This window comes from Hemiscyllium ocellatum, chromosome 10, assembly GCF_020745735.1.
Source record: "Hemiscyllium ocellatum isolate sHemOce1 chromosome 10, sHemOce1.pat.X.cur, whole genome shotgun sequence".
Lineage (NCBI taxonomy): Eukaryota > Metazoa > Chordata > Chondrichthyes > Orectolobiformes > Hemiscylliidae > Hemiscyllium > Hemiscyllium ocellatum.
Genome location: NC_083410.1, coordinates 111,985,556 through 112,010,539, shown reverse-complemented (window position 1 = coordinate 112,010,539; position 24,984 = coordinate 111,985,556). Strand labels below are relative to the sequence as shown.

Genomic DNA, 24,984 nt, shown 5'->3' with positions numbered 1-24,984 from the left:
CTCATGCCCGAAACATCGACTTTCCTGTTCCTTGGATGCTGCCTGACCTGCTGCGCTTTTCCAGCAACACATTTTCAGCTCTGATCTCCAGCATCTGCAGCCTTCACTTTCTCCTCTGGTGGGATTTGCCCCACTTTGGGCTGGAATTTGCCTCTCTCTCTGTGCCCTTCAGTATGCTGGGGTTGACCCCTCACTGTGCTAGGACTTGCCCATCACTGTGCTGGGATTTGCCCCTCTCTGTGTTGTGACTTGCTTCTCTGTGTGCTGGGATTTGTCCCTCTATGTGGTGGCATTTGCCCCTCTCTGGGCTGAGATGTCCCTTCACTGTGCTAGGTTTCCCCCTCTGTGTGCTGGGATTTGGATTGACCCCCCCCCCCCCCACTCTGGTGGGATTGGACCCTCATTATGCTGGGATTTACCTGTGTACTGGGATTTGCCCATCTTTATGCTGGGATTTGTCCATGTCTGTGCTGGGATTGGCCCCTCACTGTGCTGGGATCGGTAAGACACTGCCCCCTGAGAGAAGTGAGTTCTCTGATTGGTCGCTGGGCTGCGTAACGGCCGACGTTACTGCGTGACTATTGGCTGCCACAGCTCTTGCCCCGCCCCATCCTTTTGTTACATTTTCCTCGAATGAATCTGCTCTGGAAGCGGCAGATCCTCAGAGAGAGAGAGATCCTGGACAGGGGCAACGGAGAGAGAGATCACAGTAATAGAGATCACAATGAGAATGAGAGAGATCCTTGAAAGAATAATCATAGAGGGATGGAGATCACAGAGAGACAGATATCATAGACACAGAGATCATAGTGAGAGAGTGAGGTCACAAAGTGAGTGACCATAGAGAAAGTGATCATAAAGAGAGATTGTGACCATAGAGAGGTAGAGAGATCATAGATAGACCAGAGTGAAAGGGTGACCATCACAGATTGACCAAGAAAGAGAGTGAACAAAGTGACCATAAGACATAGGAACAGAAATCAGGCCCTTCAGCCCACTGAGCCTGCTCTGCCATTCAATCATGATCAGTTTCTCATCCCCATTCTCTCCCCATAACCCTTGACCCCCCCTTCATACTCAAAAACCTATCTATCTCCATTTTAAATATACTCAGTGACCTGGCCCCCACAGCCTTCTGTGGCAGAGAATTCCACAGATGCCCCACTCTCTGGATGAAGAAGTTGCTCCTTATCCCCGTTCTAAAAGGTCTTCCCTTTACTCTGACGCTGTGCCCTCTGGTCCCAGTCTCTCCTACCAATGAAAACACCTTCCCAACATCCACTCTGTCCAGGCCATTCAGTATTCTGTATGTTTCAATTAGATCCCCCCCTCATCCTCCCAAACTCCATTGAGTATAGAATCAGAGTCCTCAAACGTTCCTTGTTCATTCCTTTTCGTTCCGGGGACCATTCCTGTGAACCTCCTGTGAACAGGCTCCAAGGCCAGTACATCCTTTCTAATGTATGGGACCCAAAACTGTGCACAGTACTCCTACTGCAGAGAGAGTGGTTATCAGAGGGTGACCAGAGAGAGTGATCTGAGGGAGTGTGTTGGGGTGGGTGGGGGTGTAGGGGTATGGGTTGAGTGTGTGTATGTGGTGGGGGGGGTGTATTAGGGTGGGTGGGGTGTGTGAGAGTTGGGTTGGGTGTGTGTGTGAGGGGGTTGTGTGTGTTGGCGTGGGTGGGGTGTGTGTGTTGGTATGGGTGAGGGTGTGTGTCGTTGTGGGTGCGGTGTGTGTGTTGGTGTGTGTGGGGAGTGTGTGTTGGTGTGGGTGTCTTGGTGGGGGTGTGTGTGTGTGTATTGGTTTGGGTGGGGGTGTGTTGGTGTGGGTGGGGTGTGGGTGGGGATGTGTGTTTTGGTGTGGGTGGGGTGTGTGTGTGGTGGGGGTGTTGGTGGGGTGTATGTTGGTTTGAGAGAGGGGTGTTTGTTGGTTTAGGTGGGTGTGTGTGTGTTGGTTTGGGTGGGGGTTGTGTTGGTGTGGGTGGGGGTGTGTTGGTGTGGGTGGGGGTGTGTTGGTGTGGGTGGGGGGTGTGTTGGTGTGGGTGGGGGGTGTGTTGGGGTGGGTGGGGTGTGTTTGTTGGTGTGGGTGGGGGATCTGTTGGTGTGGGTGGGGTGTGTGTGTTGGTGTGGGTGAGGGGTGTGTGTTGGCGTGGGGGGGTGTGTGTGTCGGTGTGGGTGGGGGGGTGTGTTGTTGTGGGTGTGGTGTGTGTGTTGGTGTGTGGGGGGTGTGTGTTGGTGTAGGTGTCATGGTGTGGGTGGGGAGTGTGTTGTGTGGGTGGGGTGTGTTTGTTGGTGTAGGTGTGGGTAGTGTGTTGGTGTGGATGGGAGTGTGTGTTGGTGTGGGTGGGGGTGTGTGTTGGTATGGGTGGGATATGTGTGTGTTGGTGTGGGTAGGGGTTAGTGTTGGTGTGGCTGGGGAGTGTGTTGGTGTGGATGGGAGTGTGTATTGGTGTGGGTGGGGTGTGTGTGTGTTGGTGTGGGTGGGTGTTGGTGTGAGTGGGGTGTGTGTGTGTTGCTGTAGGTGGGGGGTGTGTGTTGGTGTGGTTGGGAGTGTGTGTTGTTGAGGGTGGGTTGTGGGTGTTGGTGTAGGTGGGGGGTGGGTACTGGTGTGGGTGTGTGTTGGTGTGGGTGGGGTGTGTGTTGGTGTGGGTGGGGTGTGTGTGTTGGTGTGGGTGGGGTTGTGTGTTGGTGAGGGTGGGGGTGTGTGTTGGTGTGGGTGGGAGTGTGTGTTGGTGTAGGTGGGGGTTGTGTGTTGGTGTGGATGGGAGTGTGTTGGTGGGGTATATGTGTTGGTGTGGGTGGGGTGTGTGTGTTGGTGTGGGTAGGGGTTAGTGTTGGTGTGGCTGGGGTGTGTGTGTTGGTGTTGGTGGGAGTGCGTGTTGGTGTGGGTGGGGGATGTGTGTTGGTGTGGGTGAGGGGTGTGTGTTAGTGTGGGTGAGGGGTGTGGGTGGGGTGTGTGTGTTGGTGTAGATGGGAGTGTATGTTGGTGTGGGTGGGGTGTGTGTGTTGGTGTGTGTGTGTGTTGATGTGAGTGGGGTGTGTGTGTGTTGCTGTAGGTGGGGGGTGTGTGTTGGTGTGGGTGGGGTGTGTTTGTTGGTGTAGGTGTGGGGAGTGTGTTGGTGTGGATGGGAGTGTGTGTTGGTATGGGTGGGGTGTGTGTGTTGGTGTGGGTAGGGGTTAGTGTTGGTGTGGCTGGGGTGTGTGTGTTGGTGTTGGTGGGAGTGTGTGTTGGTGTGGGTGGGGGATGTGTGTTGGTGTGGGTGAGGGGTGTGTGTTGGTGTGGATGGGAGTGTGTGTTGGTGTGGGTGGGGGTGTGTGTTAGTGTGGATGGGAGTGTGTGTTGTTGAGGGTGGGTTGTGGGTGTTGGTGAGGGTGGGGGGTGGGTATTGGTGTGGATGTGTGTTGGTGTGGGTGGGATTGTGTGTTGGTGAGGGTGGGGGTGTGTGTTGGTGTGGGTGGGATTGTGTGTTGGTATGGGTGGGGTGTGTGTGTTGGTGTGGGTGGGGTGTGTGTTGGTGTGGGTGGGGTTTTGTGTTGGTGTGGGTGGGGAGGTGCGTTGGTGTGGGTGGGGGTGTGCATTGGTGTGGGTGGTGGGTGTGCGTTGATGTGGGTGGCGGTGTGTGTTGGTGTAGGGTGTGTGTTGGTGTGGGTGGGGGTTGTGTGTTGGTGTGGGTGGGGGTTGTGTGTTGGTGTGGGTGGGGAATGTGTGTTGGTGTGGGTGGGGGTGTGTGTGTTGGTGAGGGTGGGGGGTGGGTATTGGTGTGGATGTGTGTTGGTGTGGGTGGGATTGTGTGTTGGTGAGGGTGGGGGTGTGTGTTGGTGTGGGTGGGATTGTGTGTTGGTATGGGTGGGGTGTGTGTGTTGGTGTGGGTGGGGTGTGTGTTGGTGTGAGTGGGGTTTTGTGTTGGTGTGGGTGGGGGTGTGTGTTGGTGGGTAGGGGTGTGTGTGTGTTTGGGGTGTGTTGGTGGGTGGGGGTGTGTGTTGGTGTGGTTGGGGGTGTGTGTGTGTTTGGGGTGTGTTGGTGTGGGTGGGGGTGTGTGTTGGTGTGGTTGGGGGTGTGTGTGTGTTTGGGGTGTGTTGGTGTGGGTGGGGGTGTGTGTTGGTGTGGGGGGTGGTGTTGGTGGCTGGGGTGTGTTTGTTAGTGTGCATGGGGGTGTGTGTTGGTGTGGGTGGGGGTGTTGGTGGGTGGGGTGTGTGTGTTAGTGTGCATGGGTGTGTGTGTGGGGGTGTGTGTTGGTGTGGGAGGGGTGTTGGTGGGTGGGGTGTGTGTGTTAGTGTGCATGGGGGTGTGTGTTGGTGTGGGTGGGGGTGTGTGTGGGGGTGTGTGTTGGTGTGGGTGGGGGATGTGTGTTGGTGGGGGGTGTGTGTTGGTGTGGGTGTGGGTGTGTGTTGGTGTGGGTGGGGGTGTGTGTTGGTGGGTGGGGGTGGTGTTGGTGGGGGTGGTGTTGGTGTGGGTGGGGGTGTGTGTTGGTGTGGGTGTGGGTGTGTGTTGGTGTGGGTGGGGGTGTGTGTTGGTGTGGGTGGGGGTGTGTGTTGGTGGGTGGGGGTGTGTGTTGGTGGGGGTGTGTGTTGGTGGGTGGGGGTGTGTGTTGGTGGGGGTGTGTGTTGGTGTGGGTGAGGGGGGTGTTGGTGGGTGAGGGGGGTGTTGGTGGGTGGGGTGTGTGTTGGTGTGTGTGGGGGTGTGTGTTGGTGTGTGTGGGGGTGTGTGTTGGTGGGTGGGGGTGTGTGTTGGTGTGGGTGGGGGGTGTGTGTTGGTGGGTGGGGGTGTGTGTTGGTGGGGGTGTGTGTTGGTGGGTGGGGGTGTGTGGGTGGGGGTGTGTGTTGGTGGGTGGGGGTGTGTGTTGGTGGGGGTGTGTGTTGGTGGGTGGGGGTGTGTGTTGGTGGGGGTGTGTGTTGGTGGGTGGGGGTGTGTGTTGGTGGGGGTGTGTGTGGGGTGGTGGGTGGGGGTGTGTGTGGGTGGGGGTGTGTGTTGGTGTGGGTGTTGGTGGGTGTGTGGGTGGGGGGGTGTGTGGTGGGTGTGTGGGGGGTGTGTGTTGGTGGGGGTGTGTGTGGGTGGTGGGTGGGGTGTTGGTGGGTGGGGGTGTGTGTGGGTGGTGGTGTGTGTGGGTGGGTGTGTGTGTGTGGTGGGTGGGGTGTGTGTGTTGGGTGGGTGGGGTGTGTGTGGGTGGGGGGGGGTGTGTGTGTTGTGTGGGTGGGGGTGTGTGTGGGTGGGGGGGTGTGTGTGTTGGTGTGGGTGGGGGGGTGTGTGTGGGTGGGGGGGGGTGTGTGGGTGGGTGGGGTGTGTGTGGGTGGGGGGGTGTGTGTTGGGTGGGTGGGGTGTGTGGGTGGGGGGGTGTGTGGTGGGTGGGGTGTGTGTGGGTGGGGGGGTGTGTGGGTGGGGGGGTGTGTGGGTGGGTGGGGTGTGTGTGTGTAGGTGGGGTGTGTGTGGGTGGGTGGGGTGTGTGGGTGGGGGGTGTGTGTGGGTGGGGGTGTGTGTGGGTGGGTGGGGTGTGTGTGTCTCCGCCTGCTGATACAGCAGGATATCAGATCGCTCCCAGCAGCTGCCGCCTCTCTCCGGCTGCAGTGAAACTGCAGGGGATCGGCTTCTCTCCGGGAAATGGGATCCAGTCGGTGAACGGAGAGAGCAACTGGATCCTGTGGCGGATGGGAAATCTCTGGGATAGACTCTGGGTGAGTTATTGCAATCCATCCCTCCCCGGCCCGTGTCTCTCTCTCTCTCTCACAAAGACAGGAGACCTTGTGCTGATGATTGAACAGGCTCATGGTGGCTGTGGGTTCAGGTCTCTCCATCTTCGGGGCTCTCTCTGTGTGTAACTGCCTCTGGGCGGAACACTCCCTCTGGCCTGGTGTGCTCCCATTCTAACTGCTTTCAGGGATTAACTGCCCTCACACAGATTTCCCTAAAACAGAGCAGGAAATGAATTAAATTTAATGTGGATTAGATTCGGATGTTTCACATTTAACTGTGTGTGAGTGAGAGAGAGCGAGAGGAATTACTGAGGTGTTTACGTGTGTGTCTGTACATATCCCGAAGAGGCATTAATATTTTTATCTGTTTATGTGCGTGTGAGAGACGGTACTCTCTCTGGATAAATGTCCAATTTTTCATCAGCTTTTCTGGTGCTAGTAATTTGCACTTTGGCTCTCAAAACATCAATACAGAACGTGGTAACTTAGCAATGCAGTCTCCACAACAAAATGTAAATCAAACCATTGCCTTTAGGTAACTAACATTAACTGTTTGACAAGGTGTGTGCATATCAGCCTGTTCCCCCACTCAGGTTAGATTGAGAAGGTCAGTCCAGGAGATATTCAGATGTTTATCAAGTTCTTATCCAAATAATAACTTTTAAAAAATCAAAACGTACAAAATTGCTGAAAAAGCTGTTTAGGTAAATGGTGGGAGATTATTCTGTTGACCAGAGTCTGTACCTGGGTGTCACTAGGCAGATGCTGGAGTTCAGAGTCTAGATTAGAGTGGTGCTGGAAAAGCACAGCAGGTCAGGCAGCATCCGAGGAGCAGGAGAATCAATGTTTCAGGCGAAAGCCCTTCATCAGGAATCACTCCTTGGATGCTGCCTGACCTGCTGTGCTTTTCCAGCACCACTCTAATCTTGACCTGGGTGTCACTGTCTGGGTCAGTGTTTATTGCCCGTCTCTAACAGCTGTTGTCAAGGGAGGAGTGAGCTGTCTTTGTGAATCACTGCAGTCAGTGTGGGACAGCCACAGTACGATGGTGGAGTGGTCACCCATTTAGGACTGACATGAGGAAGAATGTCTTCATGGAGGGGGTTATGACGGTTTGGAATTCTCCAGTCGGTAGAGCTGTTGAAAATAGATTGCGGGCAGAGATTGAGGGTATCTCAGGAGGCAAACTAAAAGGTTAGCCATGAGCTTCCTGAATGATGGTGGGGGTTTGAGGAGCTACCACCCTGTTGCTTCTGCTATTGTTTGAGTTAAAATGCTGCCAAAGCCTGAATACACTTCAGCATCAGCCTGATTGATTCTACAGCGACCTGAGGGCTGTCAATTCCTTGGCATTTCCGTCAGTTTGATGGACAGAAGCAGGAAGCCCCTCTTCCAGAGAGGTGATAGTGCACAAGGAGCAGCAGGGAGCTGCACTATCTACCAGGCACAAGTCCGGTGTGTGATGGAACACTCCCCACTTGCCCTGGATGGGGGCAGCTCCAACAACACTCAAGAAGCTTGACACCATCCGGGACAAAGCAGCTGCTTGATTGGCTCCACACCCACAAACATCCCCTCCCTCCACCACTGACTCTCAGCAGCAGTGTGTGCCATCTACAGGATGTACTGCAGAAATTCACCAAAGATCCTCAGTCAGCACCTTCCAAACCCATGACCACTTCCATCTAGGAGGACAAGGGCAGTAGATGCATGGGAACACCAGCCCTTGCAAGTTCCCCTTCAAGCCACTCACTATTCTGACTTGGAAATATATCGCCAATCCTTCAGTATTACTGGGTCAAAATGCTGGAATTTTCTCTCTAAGGGCATTGTGGGTCTACCTACAGCACATGGACTGCAGCGGTTCAAGAAGGCAGCTCACCCCCACCTTCAAAAGGGGCAACTAGGGACAGGCAATAAATGCTGGGCCCAGCCAGTGACCCCCACGTCCCACAAATAAATGAAGAGAACGTCATTAACTGTGGAGCTCTGAGAAATTCAGAAACCTTGTATTGAATCTCTCTTTCGCTTTCAATGGAAATGGTCCCACCAGCTCTGGGTTTGCCAACTCATGAGTAATCCTGGTGGATGGATACTCTGGTTTCTGCTTCTCCAGTATCTGTCTATTTTCTGGCAGAGTTCCCAATCATTGCTGCAAAAGTTAACCAAATTAATTTAGCATACTTTACTATTATTTGTAGAGTCCACAAATGCTGCTGGATGAGTTTTATTACTTTTTAAAACATATACTCAGGAACCATGACTCTGGTCTTAATTCTTCAGATGCATCCTTTCCATTGGCTGTCATTGATTTCTCTGCCGGAATGTGTTAGCTTCCACATTTGCATGTTATTTTGGATCTGGCTTTTTCTTGTCCATTTCATTAACCTGTCTTGTCTTTCCATCTTTGCGTAATCTTGATGGTCTTGGTCAGCTTTAAGGTTTGTGTTCCCATTAATGAACTCCAGATTGTCTGTGCGTCGGGGAACAAAAAGGGAGCCAGTGTTGATCGCTGAAGTTACACCCAATTCCAGTTCCAGTCATCACTGTTTTGTGGAACCCCTTGTTCTGTTGGTATCTGCCTTTCAGTTTGTTCAATAACAAAATGATGGAAATCTTGTAGCATTAAGAGTGAGGACACTTGGGACATTAGACAGCATTGTGGCAAGGGAACACACAGTTTATGTATGGAACACTTTGCTGGGACTCTTTCACAGGCAATAAGCTTAGAAATAGGAGGACAAATGATTCAGCCCATCCAGTCTTCTATGCCATTCACTATGATCGTGACATTGGGCTTCAGCACCATCTCCTGTTTTGCTGCTCATTTCAGAGGGACCAAGACGTACCTCTGTCCCAGCCCTAAATATATTCAACGAGGAAAACAAAAACGGAAATAGCTGGAAAAGCTCAGCAGGTCTGGCAGCATCTATGAAGAGAAATCACAGTTAATGTTTGGGTGCGGTGACCCTTCCTCAGACCTGAGGAACATCCACAATCCCCTGGGTAGAGAATTCCGAAGATTCACTACTCACTGAGTGAAGAAATTCCTCTTCAGCTCTGGCCGAAATGTTTGACCCTTTATCTTGAGACTGTGACTGGGTGTAAATTCCCTGATCAGCAGAAACAAGGTCCCAGTATCCCCCCTTCAGAATTCTGCATATTTCGATGAGATCACCTCTTATTCTTTGAAACTGCAGAGAGGATGGAGCCTTTAGACTCAGGGTCTCACCAGCAGACAAGTCCTTTGACCCAGGGGCTAATTTAATGAAACTTTACTGCATCATCTCCAATGCAGCTATGGCCTTCCTTCGACATGAACACTAAAACTATTGTGATTTCACCAAGACCCTGCACAATTGGAGTAAGTAAAAATCCCACAACACCAGGTTGTAATCTAACAGGTTTATTTGGAAGCACTAGCTTTCAGTGCACTGCTCCTTCATCAGGTGGAGTAAGATTTCTGTCTTCCAGTATTCCCTTACACTAAAGGTCAATATCCCATTTGCTTTCTTAATTTCTTGCTGTTCCTGCATGCTAACCTTTTGTGTTCCTTTACAAGTTCACCTAGGTCTCTGTTAACTCAACATTTACAAGTTTCAAGGCCGTTAAAAATATTCTGCTGTTCCTAAGGCAAAACTAAGTTCCTAATTTTGTAATCTATCTGTCACCTCATTGCACAATTACTTAACCTGCCAAAGTAAAACCTGGAGATTGGAAATAGCTGGGACCCCAGCACGGTCCCATTATTCATTGCCTGTTAACTGGAAAATGCTCCATTTATGCCCTTTTCTCTATCCGTGCTGATAGATTAACCCTATCTCTATTTGCTTTTATCTTTTCTATGGCACCTTATTGCATGCTTTTTGAAATCCAGGTTCACTACATCCAGATCCCCTTTATCTGCCTTCAGAAGGGTCACTGGACCCGAAACATTAACTCTGTTTCCCTCCACAGCTGCTGCCAGATCTGCTGAGTTTCTCCAGCACTCTCTGTTCTTGTTTGTATCAGATCTCCAGTATCTGCAGATCTTTGTTTTGTTTTACTTGTCAAACAGGATTGTTTTTCAGTAAAACCCATGTTGGCTTGTTCTGATCATACTCTGCTTTTCCAAGTGCATTCTGAAGACTTTCTCAATAACGGATTCCAGCATTTCCCGAACAACTGGTGTCAGTCTGACGGGCTGGTAGTTTCCTGCTCTCTCTCCCTCCCTCCTTTTTCAAAAGGAAGTGTAACAGTTCCCAACTCCCGGTCTGCTGGAGCTGTTGCTGAATTGCAGTAACTTTGGAAGATCATTGTGACTACATTCCACTGTTTGTGCATCTGCAGCTAACTCTGTTAGAGCTGAAAGATGCAGAGCCAGTCCCAGTGCTAACCAGGGACTTTAGGCTGTTCACTTTCTCCAGTAATTTGTCTCTGATGATAATCTCAGATCATGTCAGAGTCAAAAGCACGTAAATTAGCGAAACATTTGTGATCACGCCAAGTTTTGTATCTTTGCAACAGCAGCAGCCAATAACAACCCGAGTTCTTTATGAGTTTGTTTCCGTTTCCCGTCTGCAGCTGGATTTTTAATTTGCAGCCTCTATCTGACCAGCTTCAAAACCCTGTGGAGTTGCAGCATGGTGAGCTGGTGAGTGTTTTATTTGATGAAATCACCCAGCGGTCCCAGTGCGCGCTGGGGGAGACTCACTCAGGTCCTGTGCGTTTTGAAACTCCGGGGTTCCTGGGGTTCTGCCATGTCCTGGGAGTCCAGACCCTGAGCAAACCGAACTCAGGACGGGTCTGAGCGGAGCCAAACAACCAAGCCAGCCACTAAAATCTCTTGCATTTATGCCATAGGCCCTTGCTGAGTTATGAAGGAAATTAGGTCACAATAAACTGGGGTTTTCAGAGTGATGTCTATTGGACAGGATGCCTACTTGCCTTTTTGTAGTGCCCTCCTCCCCCCAACCACTGGTTATTTAACACCCTCTGGTCAATAACCACTCACTAACCAGGAGCCCTGTGTCAACACCTGAACTTAAGCTGCCCGGAATGGATTTTCCACTCTCTATTTAATATGCCCAGTGGTACCTGAATCCACTGGCAGTATAGGCAGTTGGAGCAATGGCTGTTCCCCCTTATTGCTCAGGGACAATGTGAACAGAGGATATAGTTAATCCCTGGTCAGCTGGGAGCTGGGAGGAAAGAGCCACAGGACAGAATATTCCGCACATTTTCTTTGAAAGAGGAGCTGGGTTTGAGGCGGTGACAGACTTGGTACCATCGTGCATCAACGGCTGAGGGAGACGGTTTACGGCCACAGTTTTTCACAGGTAATTTGTCTTGGATGTATAATATAATTGAATGCGTTCCATAAATTTCTGTTACAGTCTTGATCAATCAGTGATTCTGTGTCAGAAATAAATCTACAGTCAGTCAGATCAGTTTGACTATGATATTGTCGGAGGAATGAACAAAGCTTCCTTTTCCTGACCCTGGTCATGACCTTTTATACCTGTCAGGGCTGCACCAGACAATGGTTCTGTCTTTACAGAGTGGAGGTTCTTTCCTGTGAGCTGCCTGTTGTCTTGTATAAGCCCTCGATTCACTCACTGTAACAGACCCTTCAGAGTCTGACAATACCTGGTACAACTGGGAGGGAGGCTCTGAGCTGATTAGCAGGATCTGAACAGGGTTGGCTTTAATGGGTTATGGTTATGGTTATAGTTACGGTTAAGGTTCGAGTTAGGCACTGGGAATGTTCTAACACAAACAGAGATTGAGAAATTGTAGCGATATATTTTTTTAAAAATTTGCTCATTTTTGTGGAATGTGGGTGTCACTGGCTGGGCCCAGTATTTATTACCCATCTCTAGTTGCCCCTTGAGAAGGTGGGGGTGAGCTGCCTTCTTGAACCGCTGCAGTCCATGTGCTGTAGATAGATCCACAATGCCCCTTAGGGAGGGAATTCCAGGATATTGACCCAGTGACTGAAGGAATGGTGATATATTTCCAAGTCAGGATGATGGGTGGCTCGGAGGGGAACTTGCAGCTGGTGGTGTTCCCATGTATCTGCTGCCCTTGTCCTTCTCGATGGAAGTGGCTGTGGGTTTACTCGGTGGATCTCTGGTAAATTTCTACAGTGTATCTTGTAGATGGTACACACTGCTGCTACTGAGAGTTGGTGGGGGAGGGAGGGGATGCTTGTGGATGTGGTGTCAATCAAGTGGCTACTTTGTCCTGGATGGTGTTGAGCTTCTTGAGTGTTGTTGGAGCTGCCCCCATCCAGGCAAGTGGGGAGTATCCCATCACACTCCTGACTTGTGCCTTGTAGATGGTGGATAGAGTTTGGGGAGTCAGGAAGGGAGTTACTCGCTGCAGTATTCCTAACCTCTGACCTGCTATTGTAACCACTGCATTTATGTGGTGAGTCCAGTTAAGTTTCTGATCAATGATAACTCCCAGAATGTTGATAGGGGGTTTAGTGATTGAATGTTAAGGGGCAGTGGTTAGATTGTCTCTTGTTAGTGACAGCCATAGTCTGGCATTTGTGTGGTACAAATGTTACTTGCCACTTGTCAGCCCAAGCCTGGATATTGCCCAGACCTTGTTGCATTTGAACACGGACTGCTTCAGTACCTGAGGAGTCATGAATGGTGCTGAACATTGTGCAATCATTGGTGAACATCCTCACTTCGGACCTTCTGATGGAGGGAAGGTCATTGATGAAGCAGCTGAAGATGGTTGGGCCTGGGACACTACCCTGAGGGACTCCTGCAGAGATGTCCTGGAGCTGAGATAACTGACCTCCAGTCTTGAACATCTTTCTATGTGCCAGGAATAACCCTAACCAGCAGAGTGTTTGCCCTCTGATACCCATTGATTCCAGTTTTGTCAGGGCTCCTTGATGCCACACTCAGTTGATGTCAAGGGCTTACCCTCTCCCTCCCCTCTGGAGTTCAGCCTTTTTGTCCATGTTTGACCCAAGGATGTAATGATGTCAGGAGCTGAGTGACCCTGGGGGAACCCAAACTGGGTGTCACTGAGTAGGTTATTGCTGAGCAGGTGCTGCTTGATAGCACTATGGTGACCCCTTTGTTCACTTTACTGATGATTTGAGAGTAGACTGATGGGGTGGGATTTGGCTGGGTTGGATCTGTCCTGCTTTTTCTGTACAGGTCATACCTGGGCAATTTTCCACATTGTTGGGTAGACGCCGGTGATGTAACTGGAGTATGTAAGTGAGGTGACGATAATGCTGAGGGACGGATAAGTGATGGGACTGAGTTTGGGAAGGAGACCGAGAGAGGATGAGGAGAAATCATTTCTCGCAGAGGATTATGCAACTTTGGAACTCTCTGCCTGAGAAGTTGATGGGGTCCAGGTCACCAAATATTTCAAAGGTCGAGGTGGTTAGATTGTTGTTGGGGAAAAAAACCAAAGATTGAAAAATGAAGCGATTAGCCAAGATCTTATTGAATGGGCAAACAGGCACGAGGGGCTGAATGGTCTATGTCTCCTAGTTTATGTATTTCTTTGGGATATTAGGTGGGGTGAGTCACTTCAGGACATTTCCACAGAAGTTCTTCAGGATAGTGTCCTGGGCCTGACCATCAATAGACTGTATGAAAAAGTGGGTCCTTTTTTCAGGCTGGTACAATGCCACTGAACAGTGTGCCCCGGGGGTCAGTGCTGGGGCCTAACTCTTTACCGTTTATAGAAATGACTTGGATGAAAGTTTCAAAGGTGCAGGAACTCAATTTATTGTTGACAAAAGATAGGAAGGTGAATTGTGAAGGGACATTAACCTACAAAGGGATAGAGATAGGTTAAGGCAGTGGGCAAATGGAGTCTCATGGGAAATTGTTTCTGTCAAAATGGACAATCTTCAGCTGCTTCCTCAATAGGTCAGAGGTGGGGATGTTCGCAGATGATTGTGCAATGTTTAGCGCTAATTTACAACTTCTCAGATACTGAAGCAGTCCGTGATCGAATGCAACATGATCTGCACGATACCCAGGCTTGGGCTGACAAGTGGCAAGTAACATCCATACCCCACAAACACCCATCAACGACCATCCCAAGTAAGAGCAGAAAGTGAGGACTGCAGATTCTGGAGGTCGGAGCTGAAAAATGTTGCTGGAAAAGCGCAGTAGATCGGGCAACATCCAAAGAGCAGGAGAGTCCACGTTTTGGGTATAAGCCCTTCATCAGGAATGTGGGGCATTGCAAAAGGAGGCTGAGAGATAAATAGGAGGGTGGGGATAGGGCTGGGACTGTGGCTGGGGGGAAGGTAGCTGGGAAGGCGATAGGTAGATGAAGGTGGGGGGTGATAGGTCAGAGGGGAGGGTAGAGCAGATAGGTGGGAAGGAAGATGGACAGGAAGGACAGTTCAAGAGGGCGGTGCTGAGTTGGGTTGGATCTGGGATGAGGTGGAGGATGGGGAGATGAGGAAACTGGTGAAGTCGACATTGCCGGGTGGTTGGAGGGTCCCAAAGTGGAAGATGAAGTGTTCTTCCTCCAGGCATCGGCTGGCTTGGTTTGATGGTGGAGGAGGCGCAGGACTTTAATGTCCTTGGCAAAGTGGGAGTGGGAGTGGGAGGGGTAGTTGAAGTGGTCAGCCACAGCGTGGTGGGGTTGTTTGCTGCTAGTGTCCCAGAGATGTTCTGCGAGTTGGCGTCCTGTCTCCCTTATCACTTATCGTGAATAAGAGACAATCTAACACCCGCCCCTTGATATTCACTGGTGTTACCGTCACTGAATACCCCACAATCAACATCCTGGGGGTTACCATTGACCAGAAACTCACTGAATTCACCATGTAGACACAGTGGGTGCAAGGGTGGGTCAGAGGTTAGGGATCCTGCAGTGAGTGACTCCCCAAAGCCTGTCCACCATCTACAAGACACAACGCAGGAGTGTGATGGAATACTCCCCACTTGCCCTGGATGGGGGCAGCTCCAACAACACTCGTGGAGCTCAACACCATCCAGCCCCCACTTGATTGGCCCCACATCCACAAACATCCCCTCCCTCCACCACCAATGCTCAGTAGCAGCAGTGTGTACCATCTACAAGATGTGCTGCAGAAATTCACCAAAGACCCTCAGACAGCACCTTCCAAACACATGATCACTTCCATCCTGAAAGGTAAGGTCAGAAGATGCATGGGAACACCACCTCCTGTAAGTTTCCCTCCAAGCCACTCACCATCCTAACTTGGAAATATATCACCATTCCTTCAGTCGCTGGGTCAGAATCCTGGAATTCCCTCCCTAAGGGCATTGTGGGTCTATCTACAGCACATGGACTGCAGCGGTTCAAGAAGGCAGCTCACCCCCACTTTCCCAAGGGGCAACTAGGGATGGGCAATAAATACTGGACCCAGCCAGTGATGCCCATGTCCCATGACACAAACAGAAAAAAATCTCTTTGTCCCAGGGCTTTTGTTCACTTGACCTAACTTTAGTGGCTCAGTGTCCATTCCTGTGTAACAATTGCTCCCATAAAGCACATGGGGATGATTTGCCTTGTTAACGTTGGGTGTCAGTGCTTAGTGCTGCTGCCTCACAGCGTTCAGTTCCAGCCTTGGGCGACTGTCTGCATGGAGTTTGCACATTCTCTCCGTGTCTGTGTGGGTTTCCTCCGGGTGCTCTGGTTTCCTCCCACAGTCCAAAGATGTGCAGATTTGAGTGGCTTAGCCATGGGAAATGCAGGGTTACAGGGATAGGGCGGGTGAGATGCTCTTTGGAGGGTCGGTGTGGGCTTGTTGGGCCAAATGACCTGTTTCCACACTGTAGGGATTCCCTGTTAGGTGTTAGATGAATGCACTTTGCACTTTGAGGCTGGATTAATATCGACAGGGTTCACAACTAATTCTGAAGGAAACCGGTCATTAATGTTATATTAACACATGGATCAAGAGCAAGAACTGTACAGGATGTTAAAGTACTCTTATTGTTAGGGGGCATGTCGCTACATGTTTATCTGACTATCGGTGGGTGGAGAGATTCCAGTCTTCTGTAGTTTGCTCAGCCTGTGTACATTCCCAGTGCCAGCCCAGTGATCTCTCCATCCAGAGTCTGAGGACACCTGTGGCAGTCTACCCAGCAATATGGGGTCACCTCCCTGTGCTCAGACACCAGATTCCCCCCTCTCTCTCCCTCCTCCCATTGGTCAGTTTACAAGTCCATGCTTGGCCGTGTGTCCTTCAGCCAATGGGAATGCCAGCACACTCTTCATTACCCACCTGGAGGATTCCTGATTTCGAAGTCAAACAGCTGCCTCTTGCCCACAGCCATCGAGAGCGTTTTGATGAATTACAAAACATTGTGATGAAATTACATTCGATTTGTTTGCGCTTTCCCTGAGTTACTCCCAGAAGTGGCCTGAGAATCCATCATTAGCTCCTGGAGAACTGAAAGCTGTTCCGGTGGAGGATAACATGTTCCTGCCCAATCACTGTGGCAAACATGGACCAGATGAACAGCAGGAAGCCTGCTCCACCATTCAATATAATCATGGCTGACCAAGCACCTCAAAGCCTTTTACCCCCACCCCCCCACCCCATCCCAATAATCTTTTACCTCATTGATAATCAGAAACAGAACATAGAAACTAGGGGCAAGGGCAGGCCATTCGGCCCTTCAAGCCTGCACTGCCATTGATGGTGGCCTATCTTGTATTTCAATGCTGTATTCTTGTTTTCTCTGCATCCCCCTATTGAGACCTCTTGTATCTCAGAATTCATCAATCCCAGCGTTGAATATATTCCGTGACCTGGCCTCCACACCATTCTGTGGCAGTGAATTCCACACATTGACCACTGTCCGAGTGAAGTAATGGTTCCTGATCTCAGGCTGTTTCCTGGGACGGTGTCCCCTATTTTCGACTCCTCAACCAGGGAAAACAGCTTGCTTGCATCATTTTGTTCAGCCCTGCTAGAATTTTATAAGTTTCAGTCCGATCCCCTCACGTTCTTCAATACCCTCGTGAGTCCAGGCCCAGGCTGACCCATCCTGAGGTCAGTTCAGTCTGTCACCTGAAACAGACTCTCTGGCAGCTCTGCCACAGGCCCCTGTGGGCTAGAGGATTCTCTGAATAAAATCATTTCTCCTCATCTCACATCTCTCTTATTTTTAAACTGTGCCTCCTGGATTTCTCTCAGAGGGTTGTGGAGGCAGAATCAATCAGCAGATTCAAGAAAGAAATGGATATGTTTCTGATGAACAGCAGGATGAAGGGCGATGGGGAGCAGGCCAGAGAGTGGAGTTGGGATCAGGATAAGATCAGCAGAGTGGGTTCGAAGGGCTGAATTGCCTACTCCTGCTCCAAATTCCAATGTTCCTATGCCCTGGACTCCCCAGTCCAGGAAACATCTTACCTGCGTTTTGCCCTGTCCATGTCTTTGAAGTATTTTGTAAGTTTCATTGAGATCTCTGCTGCCATTCTCCAAACTGTCGAGAATCCAGGCCCAATTTGTCCAATCCCTGTTCACAGGATAGTCCCACCATCCCGGGAACTCCTCTCCCTCTGAGGCAATATTAGTGTTCATGAGATAAGGAAAACCAAATAAGGGCATACCCTGTACCCTGTACTCTAACTGTGGTCTAACCAAGCTCCTACACAACTGAAGCAAGACCTCACTGCTCCTGTACTCAAATCCTCTTGTGAGAAAGACCAACATTTTACTCATCTTTCTAACAGCTTGCTGCACCTGTATGTTAGCCTGCAGTCACTTACTGGCAAGGGCACTAGGTTCCTTTGCCCATTTTATAAAATATTTGGCACGTCGATTTTTACCATCAAAGTGGATACATTTTTCTACATTATATTCCAGCTGCCATTTTCTTGACCATTCGCTAACTCTGTCTAATCCTCCTGAGGCCTTTTAATATCTTCCTCATGACACACATTCCCACTTAGTTAAGTATCTTAACTTGGAAATATGACATTTGAGTCCTACAGTCCTGTGGGACCACTTCAATCCTTCAACTCTGACATCATTCCTTGAAAGTGGAGTCCCAGGTAGACAGGGTGGTGAAGATGACGTTTAGTATGCTTACCTTTATTGGTCAGTGCATTGAGTGTAGGAGTTGGGAGGAGGAGAAAGTGAAGACTGCGGATGTTGAAGATCAGAGTTGGGAGTGTGGTGCTGGAAAAGTGCAGCAGATCAGGAATGAAGGGCTTTTGCCTGAAACTTCAATTCTCCTGCTCCTTGGATGCAGCCTGACCTGCTATGCTTTTCCAGCACCACACTCTCGACAATAGGAGTTGGGAGGTCATGTTGTGGTTGTACAGGACGTTGGTGAGGACACGTTTAGAATATTGTGTGCAATTCTGGTCTCCCTGGCATAGGAAGGATGTTAAACTTTGAAAGGGTTCAGAAAAGACTTACAAGGACGTTGCCAGGGTTGGATGGTTTGAGCTACCGGAAGAGGCTGAATAGGCTGGGAGTGATTTCCCTGGAGCATTGGAGGCTGAGGGGTTTATAAAATCATGAAGGGCATGGACAGGATGAATAGCCAGGGTGAGGGAGTCCAGAACTAGAGGGCGTAGATTTAAGGTGAGAGGGGAAAGTTTTAAAAGGGACCTAAGGGGCTACTTTTCATGTGGAGGATGGTGCGTGTATGGAATGAGCTGCCAGAGGAAGTGGTGGAAGCTGGTATAATTACAACATTTAAAAGGCACGTGAATAGGAAGGGTTTGGAGGGGTATGGGCCAAATGCTGGCAAATGGGACCAGACTATGTAGTCAGCATGGATGAGTCGGACCAAAGGGTCTGTTTCCGTCCTGAATGACTCTTCCCCCACACACCAGATTGTAATGTCAGTCACATTGTTGCCTGTGTCTGCAGCTAGGCACTCCCCTTACTCTGAAATTGCCTCCCCTAACCCATCTGGCTGATTCTCCTCCTTTAAGATGCACTTTAAGGCTGACCACTATGTGTCTCCTACCTTTACATTGAGCCCTACAAGGAAACCGCCTGGGTGGACCCACGGTGTGGGATGTCACTGCTGTAAGTTGTCGCTAAGCGGTCTTAGCGTCTTAGTCCATTTGGAAACTGCATTTCTCAGTCATTGTGAAACCCCAGGAGTGCATTAGAAACGGGGATTGTCAGACTTGATAAAGGCATTTGATTTTCATATTGTGGCTTTGAGAAAGGAGCATTGTGTTCACTGGATTTTAGAAAATGAAGGTCTGATTTGATCAAAAATTTTCAGAACAAAGAACAAAGAAAATTCCAGCACAGGAACAGGCCCTTCGGCCCTCCAAGCCTGTGCTGGTCTAGACCCCCAATCTAAACCTGTCGCCTATTTTCTAAGCATCTGTATCCTTCTGCTCCTGCCCATTCATGTATCTGTCTAGATACATCTTTAGTGACGCTATTGTGCTGGCAATGTGTTCCAGGCCCCCACCACCCTCTGCATGAAGAACTTTCCATGTGTATCTCTTCTAAACTTTTCCCCTCTCACCTTGAACTCGTGACTCCTAGTAACTGGGGAAAAAGCTTCTTGCTATCCACCCTGTCTACACCTCTCCTGATTTTGTAGGCCTCAATCAGGTCCCCCCTCAACCTCCGTCTTTCTAATGAAAATAAACCTAGTCTACTCAACTTCTCCTCATAGGTAGCACCCTCCATACCAGGCAACATCCTGGTGAATCTCCTCTGCACCCTCTCCAAAGCATCCACATCCTTTTGGTAATGTGGCGCCCAGAACTGTACGTAGTATTCCAAATGTGGCCAAACCAAAGTCTTCTACAACTGTAACATGACCTGCCAACTCTTGTACTCAGTATCCCATCCAATGAAGAAAGCATGCCCTATGCCTTCTTGACCACTCTATCGATCTGCATTACCACCTTCTGGGAACAATGGACCTGACCACCCAGATCTCTCTGTATGTCAATCTTCCCCACAGCTTTTCTATTTACTGTATAGTTCGCTCTTGAATGGGATCTTCCAAAATGCATCACCTCAGATTTGCCTACATCTGCCATTTCCCTGCCCAACTCTCCAATCTATGTGTATTCTGCTGCATTCTCTGACAGTCTCCTTCACTATCTGCTGCTCCACCAATCTTAGTGTCATCTGTGAGCTTGCTAATCAGACCAGACATAACTTCCTCCAGATCATTTATGTATATCACGAACAACAGCACGGATCCCTGTGGGACAGCACTGGTCACAGGTCTCCATTTTGAGAAACTCCCTTCCACTACTACTCTCTATCTCCTGTTACGCAGCCTGTTCTCTATCCATCTAGTTTAGAATACTCTGGACCCCATGCGACTTCACCTTCTCCGTCAGCCTATCACGGGGAACCTTATCAAATGCCTTACTGAAGTCCATGTACATGACATCTACAGCCCTTCCCTCATCAATCAACTTTGTCTCTTCCTCAAAAAAATTCTATTTAAATTGGTAAGACATGACCTTCCCCGCTCAAAACCATGCTTCCTATTACTGATAAGTCCATTTTCTTTCAAATGTAAATAGATCCTATCCTGCACTAACTTCTCCAGCAGCTTCCCTATGACTAATGTCAGGCTATAATTACCTGGAGTATCCCCTTAAACAAGGGGACAACATTAACAATTCTCCAGGCCTCCAGGAACTCACCTATGTTCAAGGATGTAGCAAAGATATCCGTTAAGGCCCCAGCTGTTTCCTCGCTCGCTCCCCTCCTGTCTGGTTCTGGGGACTTGTCTACCTTATTGCCTTTTAGAATACGCAGCACTTCCTCTCTCCTTATGCTGACTTGACCTAGAGTACTCAGACATCTATCCCTGACCTCAACAGCCGGCATGTCTCTTTCCTCGGTGAATACTGATGCAAAGTACTCGTTAAGAATCTCACCCACTTTCTCTGACTCCACCCATAACTTTCCTCCTTTGTCCTTGAGTGGGCCAACCCTTTCCTTAGTTACCCTCTTGCTGCCTATATATGAATAAAAGACTTCGGGCTTTTCCTTAACCCTGTTTGTTATAGGGATATCTCATGACCCCTTTACCCCTCTTAAATCCTCCTTTCAGATTGGTCCTACTTTCCTGATATTCTTCCAAAGCTTTGTCTGTTTTCAGTCGCCTAGACCTTATGTATGTTTCCGTTTCTCTCTTAGCTAGTCTCACAATTTCACCTGTGATTCCCTAATCCTGCCATTTCTATCTCTTAATTTCACAGGAAAATGTCTCTCCTGCACTCTAATCAACCTCTCTTTAAAATCCTCCCACATAGCAAATGTGGATTTACCATCACACAGCTGCTCCCAATCCACATTCCCCAGCTCCTGTTGAATGTTGCTACAGTTGGCCTTTTCCCAATTTAGCACTCTTCCTTTCAGACCACTCTCATTCTAAAACTTACAGAATTATGATCACTATTCCCAAAGTAATCCCCTATTGAAACTTCACCCACCTGGCCGGGCTCATCCCCCAACGCCAGGCCCAGTGTGGCCCCTTCCCTGAATTGGACTATTTACATACGGCTCTATAAAACCCTCCTGGATGCTCCTTACAAATCCTGCTCAATCCAATCCTCTAACACTGAGTGAATCCCAGTCAATGTTGGGAAAATTAAAATCTCCTATCACCACCACCCTGTTGCTCCTACATCTTTCCATAATCTGTTTACATATTTGTACCTCTATCTCACCCTCACTGTTGGGAGGCACCCTTCCTATTTCTGAGCTCTGCCCATTGCTAGAGTCTCCATAATGCCCTCCTTCAGCACAGCTGTGATATCCTCTCTGACCAGTAATGTAACTCCTCCACCCCTTTTACCTCCCTCTCTATCCCACCTGAAGCATTGATATCCTGGGATATTTAGTTGCCAATCATGCCCTTCCCTCAACCAAGTCTCAGTAATAGCTATAACATCATTCTCCCAGGTACTAATCCACACCCTATGTTCATCTGCCTTACCTACTGCACTTCTTGCATTCAAACAAATACACCTCAGACCACCTGTCCCTTCTGCGTTCCCGCCTCAGGCAACTGACTGGAGTTTGCACGTTCTCCCCGTGTCTGTGTGGGTTTCCTCCGGGTGCTCCGGTTTCCTCCCACAGTCCAAAGATGTGCGGGTCAGGTGAATTGGCCATGCTAAATTGCCCATAGTGCTAGGTAAGGGGTAAATGTAGGGGTATGGGTGGGTTGCGCTTCGGCGGGTCGGTGTGGACTTGTTGGGCCGAAGGGCCTGTTTCCACACTGTAAGTAATCTAATCTAATAGAACATAGAACATAGAAAGATACAGCGCAGTACAGGCCCTTCGGCCCTCGATGTTGCGCCGACCGAATCCTACCTAACCTACACTAGCCCAATAACTTCCAAATGCCTATCCAATGCCCGCTTAAATGACCATAAAGAAGGAGAGTTCACCACTGCTACTGGCAGGGCATTCCATGAACTCACAACCCGCTGAGTAAAGAATCTACCCCTAACATCTGTCCTATACCTACCACCCCATAATTTAAAGCTGTGTCCCCTAGTAACACCTGACTCCATTAGCGGTAAAAGGTTCTCAGTGTCAACCCTATCTAAACCCCTAATCATCTTGTACACCTCTATCAAATCTCCCCTAAACCTTCACTTCTCCAATGAGAACAGCCCCAAGTGCCTCAGCCTTTCCTCATAAGATTTTCCTACCATTCCAGGCAACATCCTGGTAAACCTCCTCTGCACTCGTTCCAATGCCTCCACATCCTTCCTATAGTATGGCGACCAAAACTGCACACAATACTCCAGATGAGGCCGCACCAGAGTCTTATACAGTTGCAACATGACCTCAGGACTCCGGAACTCAATTCCTCTACCAATAAAGCCCAGTACACCATATGCCTTCCTCACAGCACTATTTACCTGGGTGGCAACTTTCAGAGATCTGTGTACATGGACACCAAGATCCCTCTGCTCATCCACACTACCAAGTAGCCTACCATTAGCCCAGTAATCCATCTTCTTGTTACTCCTACCAAAGTGAATGACTTCACACTTAGCTACATTGAATTCCATTTGCCACATTTCTGCCCAGCTCTGCAACTTATCTATATCCCGCTGTAACCTACCCCTTCCTTCCTCACTATCCACAACTCCACCGACTTTTGTGTCATCCGCAAACTTGCTTACCCAGCTTTCAAGCCCTTCCTCTAGATCATTTATAAAGATAACAAAAAGCAATGGTCCCAAAACAGATCCTTGTGGTACACCGCTAGTAACTGCACTCCAAGATGAACATAGTCCATCAACTACTACCCTCTGTCTCCTTCCAGCCAGCCAATTCCTAATCCAAACCTCTAATGTATCCTCAATGCCATACCTCCGTAGTTTTAGCATTAGCCTACCATGGGGAACCTTATCGAACGCCTTACTAAAATCCATATACACAACATCTACTGCTTTACCCTCGTCCACTTCCTTAGTCACCTTCTCAAAGAACTCAATAAGGTTTGTGAGGCACGACCTGCCCTTCACAAAACCATGCTGGCTATCCTTGATCACGTTATTCCTATCCAGATGTTCATAAATCTTATCCCTTACCATTCTCTCTAAGACTTTGCCCACCACTGAAGTCAGACTCACTGGCCTATAGTTACTAGGGCTATCCCTACTCCCTTTCTTGAACAAGGGGACCACATTCGCTATCCTCCAGTCCTCTGGTACTATTCCCGTTGACAATGACGACATAAAAATCCAGGCCAATGGCTCTGCTATCTCCTCCCTAGCTTCCCATAGGATCCTAGGGTAAATGCCATCAGGCCCAGGAGACTTATCTATTTTCATCCTCTCCAATATTCCCAGAACCTCTTCCCTGCATATTTCCAGGCCATCCATTCTAATCATTTGTGACTCCATATTCACATCAGCAACAGTGTCCTGTTCCTGAGTGAATACTGATGAAAAGTATTGATTTAGTGTCTCTCCAATCTCCTCCGCCTCCACACACAACTTCCCACTACTATCCTTGACTGGACCGATACCTACCCTAGTCATCCTTTTATTCCTGACATACCTATAGAAAGCCTTTGGGTTTTCCCTAATCCTACCAGCTAAAGACTTTTCATGTCCCCTTCTCGCTTCTCTTAGCTCTCTCTTTAGATCCTTCCTGGCTACCTTATAACTCTCTATCGCCCCAACTGAACCTTCATGCCTCATCTTTACATATGCCGCCTTCTTCCCTTTCACAAGGGATTCCAATTCCTTACTAAACCACGGCTGCCTCACAGGTCCCTTTACACCATGCCTGACTGGTACATACTTATCGAGGACATGTAGTAGCTGCTCCTTGAACAATCCCCACATCTCATTAGTGTTCTTCTCTTGAAGCCTGTTTTTCCAATCCACACATCCTAAGTCATGCCTCACTGCATCATAATTTCCCTGCCCCCAGCTATAACTCTTGCCCTGCGGCGCACACTTATCCCTCTCCATCACTAAAGTAAAAGTCACCGAGTTGTGGTCACTGTCCCCAAAGTGCTCACTTACCTCCAAGTCTAACACCTGGCCTGGTTCATTACCTAGAACCAAATCCAGTATAGCCTCACCTCTTGTTGGCCTGTCTACATATTGTGTCAGGAAACCCTCCTGCACACATTGGACAAACAAATCTAATCTAATGTGCTCCCTGCCTCCTCTTCCTCTTAGTCACACTGACTTCATTATCTAGTTCCTTACAGGCTTTAGTTACTGCCTCCTTCCTGTCTACGAACCACCTCATTTGTTTCCCACCCCTCTGCCACATCATTTTAAACCCTCCCCAACAGTGTTAGCAAAAGCCACCCCCAAGGACTTTGGTTCCAGTCCTGTCCAGCTGGAGACCGCCCAATGTGTAATAGTCCCACCTCCCCCAGAACTGGTCTCACTGTCCTGAAAATCTGATCCCCTCCCTCCTGCACCGTTAAGAGGAACAGGTCGAGAGAAAGAGAAACTATTTCAGGTGGGTGTGAAGTCTAAAACAAGTTTAAAATTGGAGGCAGTCCTGAAGTTAAGAAACACAAGTAAATGGTTGGAACTCAGTTCCAAAAATTTCAACTCATTTCAAATCTCAGGCTTCTTGCGAGCTAAAAATATTAAGAGAATCATAATATTGGCATGGTTATTAGTGAAGCCAAAAACTGCAGATGCGGGAGATCTGAAACAGGAAGTGCTGGAGAAACACAGCAGGCCTGTGACGAAACAGTTAGTGTCTGGGATTGATCAGCAGACTGTGATTGCAATGAAATGAAATGTTAAGTTTATCTGTCTGTCTGTCTCTCTGGGTGTCTCTCTCTTTTTGGGTATCTCTCTCTCTCTTTCTGGGTGTCTCTCTCTTTCTCT

At 49.1% G+C, this 24,984-nt stretch overlaps 1 protein-coding gene across 4 annotated transcripts in view; it reads left to right on the top strand.

Annotated features, from left to right (window-relative positions):
- Positions 1–5,520: 5,520 nt before the first annotated feature.
- cep68 (centrosomal protein 68) overlaps positions 5,521–24,984 on the top strand; it is a 41,582-nt gene continuing 22,118 nt past the window's right edge. Inside the window, exon 1 of one of the 4 annotated variants that reach the window (XM_060831872.1) lies at positions 5,521–5,670. The gene's annotated coding sequence lies outside the window, so the exon portion shown is untranslated. The other 3 variants (XM_060831873.1, XM_060831871.1, XM_060831874.1) reach the window with 3 other exon arrangements.